This window comes from Cryptomeria japonica, chromosome 3 (genome assembly GCF_030272615.1).
Source record: "Cryptomeria japonica chromosome 3, Sugi_1.0, whole genome shotgun sequence".
NCBI classification, from domain to species: Eukaryota; Viridiplantae; Streptophyta; class Pinopsida; order Cupressales; family Cupressaceae; genus Cryptomeria; species Cryptomeria japonica.
Window position 1 is genome coordinate 816,963,756 of NC_081407.1, and position 8,283 is coordinate 816,972,038.

Consider the following 8,283-nt stretch of genomic DNA (forward strand, 5'->3'; position numbering starts at 1 on the left):
GCAACTATGAGCATCTTGATTAGCTATTTTATTCTATGTTTATATGCTTTCTATTTCATGCTTAATATCTCTCTTGATATGCCTGTTTAGGATAATCTTTTGTTGCTAACACTAACGTTTGTTTCTTGTGCTCTTGTGTGTGTTGCCATCAAACAGATTTTCTAATCCTTTTTGCAGAGCATCATTTGGTGAACCCGACGTGAATCCAAACACCAAAAAGATCAACTTTTTTTTTTTTAACCAATAACATGTTTGAATCTTGAAAATGTCACACAGGTTGCGCTTTTGACACTGTTTTGGTGCGTTTGACATTATTTTGGCGCTATTCACCCTGTTTCAGTGCTTTTTCCTTCTCTATCTTTCCCTTTCTTTTAGTGCGTTTGTGTTAAATAGTGCCTCTGTTCAAACGCAGACTAGCGCTATTGTAACAAAACGTTGTACAAATCACCTTGTAACCAAAAAAAAAAATTAGGCTTGTAGAAGCCCACCAAATAGGCGGATTTTACTAACTATTTTTCTCTTTTGTGCAGATTTAAATTAGATTAAAAAGTAGATTTATATTTCTTACTAACTTGTTTTTGAAGTTGGTTTTAAAAATGAATTCACTTTTTATTTTGGTTTAAAATTAACTTCACATTTCAAATTTGGGCTTTTAAAAAAAAAGAATCACAGATTTGTTTGGGGCTCTTAAAAAGAATTTCATTGTTCCAAGGTAAAAAGAACCACAAACTTACACAAAAACAACTTTTTTTTTTTTTTTTTGCAAGTTAGGAAACAAACTTCGTTTTGGTGCTTAAAATCAACAAGGCAAATTTTATTTCTTGCATCAAGATAAAACTCACAATCCACACTTCCATTTTTGGTGCAAATAAAATTCACAATCAACTTGTCTCATTTTTAAAGCAATTTTACTTCATGCAAACGTGTTTTTCATTAAGTTGACCAGGATTTTCAAATTCTAGTTTACTCAAACAATTGCCTTTGAAAATTAAAAAGAACACCATGATTGTTGGAGCAACATCTCCAAATAGTTAGATCACATTGCAATGATAGATTAAAAAGAATAAGTGTTTTTCGTGCTTGGCACACTTGTGCAAAGAGTTGGTCGAGTGGTCCTACTTCTAACACACACTATCCTCTCCCTTGGCTTTCGTGGTCCTAGGTGCAAGAGAAAAGTGTTAGTAACACTCACATTTTATCTTTTTAAGAGAGGTCTGCCAAGGGATCGATACTCTTGGGAATGACCTCGAGCGGTAAATCCTTCGAGCCGCTATAGAAATCAAGTGAGAGCGAAAGCTGTAGCCTTGGGTATAGCTGTTCCTACAGTGTAACTGGCCGAAAGGACAAATGGGCCCCACCACCAGTTACAAGGCTCTTAAGTGAGTCACTGCAGAATGAACTTATGTCCAAAAATATCGAACATGACTAAACACTTTTAAGTAGTAGCCCACCTGTTCTATTGATTAAGGATATTTGAGATATAATTTAGTGCAAGAGCATAGATGGTTTTGCTCCCAAGATACTCACCATACATATTTCCTTGAGTAGAAACATAGCTTTTTGAAAAGTCACTTGTGGCTTGATGAAAGTGGTGACTCCCCCATCATAGGGATCATCTATTTGTTATGCTCGTGCAAGACTTAGTATATCACATCCTTACCTGCCACGGCGGGATTCATAAGGTATGTAGTACCAAAGTCGAAGAAATATCAAGATGTGGGCTAAATTTATCACAACTGACCATTTGACCTTAGGGATAAAAAGTGTTTGAAGTGTGTTCGTTTTAAAGACCAAGTGCAAATTGAGCCGACTTCAGGCTTTGGAAATACACCTTAAAATACATCTAAAGGAAGGGTCAAAAACAAGTCCAAGGATTGGGTTGATCTAGACCCATACTCATTTGTGCCTTTGAGGCAACATTCTTGTGTTTGTGTGCTTGCTTTGTTTTCTTGTCAAAGAAAAATCAGAAAATCAATCCCAAAAACATAGTATTCATCCAACATTTCTCAAAAACAAACAAAAATACCAAAAACAAAGTGCAAACAACAAAGAGACAAATTTTATGACCATTCTTCACATCTTGCGAAAGAAGAAGTGTCATCAGAATATCAACTTGAAAAGGAGACCATTAAGCTCAAAGGCTTTGATCAAAAGGAGGAAATTCTTGTATATCAATCGACAAATCTTTGTCTCCCATAGAGTCTTTCTACATTGCATGCGTCTATACCTTCAAGGTAAAACAAACAAGTTTGATTTAGAATCATTGAATCGTAGAGCTTTTATGCAATATAGAGCTCTGAGTTATCACAAAAATCAAGGAGGAAAGATTAATCCCAACTTCTTCCCAAACATCTGTATCACCTACAACACAGCTCGAGAAGTGCCACCAACGCCCGAAAGGAAAGAGATAGAGTTTGTCCCATTTGTGACACAAAGTTTTTATTGAAAGTTGAAAAACAAAACATCCATCATCTCACTCATACATCATCACTTCATCATCAATCCATCCCAACTCTCAAAACATTAAGAGGTTCTTGTCCCAAGTTCTCTTTTAGATATTGCTTGAAATCAAACACATCACATCACTTTTTAGATTGTTTCTACATCTAGGATAAGCTCATCCTAAGAGACACATCTACGCAGGTTAAAACTAGTTCATGAGTGAATCCTCTCATTGCTAGGTAGTCAAAATTTGTAACACATCTCAGATTTCTCTACACCTTATCACATCCAAACTTATCAAACAAACAAGCAATTCAAAGAAGGAATTTCGGTTACATCTACCTTAAAGTGCTAGAGATCCCCAGACAACACAAATCACCAACCATCAATCTTTCATTTCATCACCAACTCATCATCATCTTTGATCAACTTCAACAAAAACTTGTAAACAAATGGCTCAAACTCAATCACGGTCAAGGCAACGAGAAATTGGAATTGAAGGACATGACCCAAAAACAACCAATAATGATCATCAGATGTTCAAGAATCCACTTCCATCACAAGATCAAAGGGGTCCTTCCACTTCTCGGCGAGGCACTGATACCACTGATTATACGCAGGCTGCGTATAACTACACTGTAAATCACCTCTATGATGCCAGTGAACAAATTGCAACTATAACCTTCAAAAATCCCATCTCCAATTGCAATGTTGTTACGCATCGCGGCAAAGTCACCATCAAGGAAGCTCCACAAGGCACCACCTCCATCCCAAAGCAGTACAATCTTGTGGAACAATTAGACAAAACCCCTGCACTTATATCCATTTTGGAGCTTTTGCGTCTGTCACCCTCTCATAAAACTATCTTGGATCAAGCACTCCAAGAGGCGTCAGTTCCTGCAAACCTGAACATGGACCAATTTCAAGCCATGGTTGGAAATCTAAAGTCATCACCTTGTCTCACTTTTTCTAAAAGTGACAACTCTTCGTTCCAACAACCTCATAATGCTTCGCTACACATTGAAGGCTTTATCAACCAACACAGGATCAAGCGAGTCTTGATAGATAATGGAGCAGGCCTAAACATTTGTACACTATAGTTGGTCACAGCATTGGGATATGCAATAGAATCAGTCGATCCTCGCAAGAAGATCACCATCAAGGCCTATGATGATGCAGAGCGTTCATCCAAAGGAGCTGTGGTACTACCAATCTGAGTCGGTCCTGTGGTAAAGCACATAATTTGTCAGGTTCTGGACCTTCCTCTGCCATATAATCTATTATTAGGGAGACCTTGGATACATGCCATGCAAGCTGTTCCATCTACCTACCATCAATGTATCAAGTTCCCACATAACAGTGTAGAGATCACAATCCTGGGCGATGCAAATCCCTTTGCATTTTGCCATAATATCAGCCATCAACCAGAAATTACTGTTCCTAATAATAGGGAAGCCATTTCCTCCACATCATATGTAAATCCCGCCTCTCTTGCCAGTTCAAACACTCCTATACCCAAGCAAGAAAATCTTAAGATGAAAGTCACAGAGGAAGGTCCTGGAGAATACAACTTGAGTCAGCTCTTTTGTGTGGGACAAATGCCCACTTCTCCTAGAACACATGGTAAACCACAGTAGTTACTCTAGCAACCACTAATCATACCAGCATGTGCCTTGACGCCATTCATCCTTGGAAATAGTCAAGAGGAAGAGACACAAGATGAGGATCTAGCGGACTGGATCTATAAAGATCCCATCACCACTGATAAACCGCGAGTTACACTTCCTACAGAATAGTATGGCAAAGGCCTCCTCATTATGCAAAGAATGGGATATGATGGTCAGAGTGCTTTGGGATACTACAAACAAGGATGACATGAACCTCTGCTACTAGAATTCAAGCCCAAAGGTAATACAGGCCTAGGCTTTGAAAAAGAGATCCTTCCTAAACTCAGATTCAAAGGAAAACCCAGCAAACCATTTTGCCCACCTACTGCAAAGAGGACACCTTTCATAATCAAAGCACCATCAAGCACTATCCCCACTACCCCATCGAGGCTCACAACCCCACCGCAACCGTCATCAATATCATTCATCCCAACAAACGAACCAGTAATCCCATCAGCAACACCATTTGTAGCAACAACTGTATGGAAACCTACAGCAATATCTATGGCACCAGCCATTCCAATAGAAGCCACTAAATCAACACTGCCGATACTTCTAGTAACAAATCCTTTAATCCCCATCACAGTTCCTGCAGCACCGATCACTACAAAGATACATAAACCAATCACATCTATCGTGTTTAACTCCAAAGACATCCCAGTATGGTATAGCAATCGAATGCTGGAGAGTGATTCAGAGACTGACTCACATGAGTGGGAATTTGATTCTGTACCACTTAACACTTCAGATGAGGAAGACACATCACCACCTCCACCATGCAAAGACATCCCTATTTACGGAGAAGCACAGATAAAGACCACTTGGGTACCTGAGCTGGAAACATCTTCCACAGACCCTATGTCTCATCCTACGCCTGATTCTGACAAGGAGAGTACCATTAACGACCTTCACCATAACGTCTTAACCCTCACTGATACATCTCCCGCACTTAACCTAATCAATGAAGTAATGCCCATTATCCACCCTGAACTCATCGAATGGAACCAATCAAATCCTCCATGTCTTGACCTCTTCCAAAATGATGAGGCTATCATTGACTTTTTGAAATTACAGAATAATCTACCAAGCGGGGATCACAAAGCTGGATTCGCCATTGAACTTAATAGCGCAACATACTTCAGGGCGGATGCCAAACCTTTCAGCTGCAAAAATATAACAATGAAACATGGATCTTCCAGTGAAAACCACACTGTAGCACTGTTTGATCCCACAAAAGTAAAAAGAAAGAGCGTATCCAATGGTGAAAACCTCTTTGAGGCACCTAAGGATGAAGGGTTTGACATTCTCCCTGCTAATGCACAACAGGAACAATCAACGATTCTCATCGAGGAAACCAAAGAATACAATGTGGGGACTCTTGAAAATCCTCATATCATACATCTGGCATCTCTTCTCACTTCAGAGGAACAACCTAAATTTATAGAGTTCTTCCAGAAGCGTCAGATCAACTTTGCATGGTCATATGCAGACATGCCTGGGCTTGATCCTGATTTAGTCATGCATCACCTCACCGTAGCAGAAGGAGCCAAACCTGTCAAACAAAAGCTTCGTAAAATGCATCCTCAGATTACCGTGCTAGTCAAAACAGAACTCAAGAAACTCCTGGATGTTGATTTCATTAGACCAATTGATTATGCAGAATGGATCTCCAATATTGTGCCAGTTGGCAAACCAAAAGGGGGCATCCACATTTGTACTGACTTCAGAGATCTAAATAAGGCCTGTCCTAAGGATGACTTCCCCCTACCAAATATCGACATCATAGTGGATTTGACAGCAGGACATGCCATGCTTTCACTCATGGATGGCTTTTCAGGATACAATCAAATAAAGATCGCACCAGAGTACCAACATAAGACAGCCTTCACATGTCCATGGGGCACATACTGCTGGAATGTAATGCCTTTTGGTCTAAAGAATGCAGGAGCGACCTATTAAAGAGCAATGACCACCATCTTCCATGACATGATGCATACTATGATGGAAGATTATGTGGATGACTTACTAGCAAAATCACTTCTAGAGAAGGACATCTCCACATCTTAGATCAAATCTTTGATAGACTGGAACAATATCATGTTCGAATCAACCAAAAGAAATGTGTCTTTGGAGTGACCTCTGGGAAGCTTCTAGGATACATTGTCTCAAGCAAAGGCATTGAGGTCGATCCAGCAAAGGTTAAGGCAATAATGGACATGCCACCTCCAAAGAATATCAGTCAGCTAAGGACATTACAAGGGCGGCTTCAATCCATCCAAAGATTCATTGCACAATTGGCTGATAAGTGTCACCCATTCACACACTTGCTACACAAGAACATCCGCTTTCAGTGGGATGACAAATGCCAGCAAGCATTTCAGGCACTTAAAGACTATCTCATGAATCCACCTTTGTTGATGCCACCAGATCTAAGTAGACCATTGTTACTTTATATCTCAGCAACAAGTACAGCATTGGGTGTACTACTGGCACAACATAATGCAAAAGGAAAAGAGTGTGTTGTTTACTATATCTCTCGCACACTGGTTGGCTATGAACTCAATTACACACCTATTGAGTGAGCTTTCCTAGCAGTAATCTTAGCAGCCACTAAATTGCGACACTATCTGTTGACACACAAGGTACAACTCATCGCAAAGATTGATCCACTCAAGTATTTACTCAGCAAAGCAGCATTGACAGGTCGCTTGGCCAAATGGGTAATGATTCTAAGTGAATTTGACATCGAGTATGTGGACCGTAAAGCTATCAAAGGGTAGGTCATTGCAGATCAGTTGGTCGATGCACCACTCATAGGCGATCATCCCCTCATTTCCAATTTTCCAAATGAAGAGATATTCATGATCACAGAAGTACAACCATGGAAACTATATTTTGATGGTTCATACACTAGGCACGGCTCAGGGGCAGGCATTTTGTTTATCACACCTCAAGGTGATAGCATCCCGAAGTCTTATAGTCTCACATTTCCATGCACAAACAACATAGCAAAGTATGAGGCCTTGATCACAGGACTCAGGTTAGCCGTACAATGGAAATTACAAGAACTACAAGTATATGGCGATTCCCAACTAGTCATTCGACAAGCAACAGATGAATATCAGACCAAAGATGATAAACTCATGCCATATAAGAAAATGGTGGACACTCTAAAGACATCATTTACTACTATCACTTTTGAGCAGATACCAAGAGATCAGAATCAAGTTGCTGATGCTATGGCTACCATCGCATCTCTACTAGATCTTCCACAAAATTCAACACGCTACGAGTTCTTGGTAGAACAGCTTTGGATCCCCGCTTATGATATCCCCAAATCTGAAATGATATGTCGCCTTGTTGGTTCCGAATCCCCATGGTACGGTGAGTTCTACACCTATCTCCGCGATCATACCCTTCCTCCCAACCAATCAAATAACCAACGAAAAACCTTCATTCGCCAAACTGCTCGATATACCATTAATGCCAAAACCCTATACCAACGCGGTCTTCATGGTACTCTCCTTCGATGTCTGGAACAGGATGAGATAACAAAGGTTTTGGAAGAGGTACATGAAGGAATTTGCGGGACTCACTCAAGTGGCCATCACTAGCCAAGAAGATCATGCGAGCTGGATACTATTGGCCATCTATGGAAAAGGATTCCTACTACTTTGTCAGGAAATGCAAGAAATGTCAAGTTCACGGTGACCTGATACATGCACCAGCACAGGAACTACAACCAATCACAACACCATGGCCTTTTTGTCAATGGGGCCTCGACCTTGTGGGTAAGATTCATCCATCTTCATCCAATGGCCATAAATTCATTATCACTGCCACCGAATATTTCATAAAGTGGATCGAACCTGTTCCACTTACTCAAGTCACCGGCAAGCAGATCGCCTCATTCATCCTCAACTACATCATCTGCCGGTATGGTGTACCCATGTCCATCATCACAGATAACGGTCTTCCTTTCAAAAATCAGGATGTCCGTGAGCTTTGTGAGAAATTTCATATCCAACATCGTTTTTCCACCCCCTATTACCCACAAGGCAATGGTCAGGCTGAAGCATCCAATAAAAACATATTGAGAATCCTAAAGAAGACAGTCAATGATGTCGGTCGTGATTGGCATGTTCAATTGAATCCAGCATTATGGGCATATCGA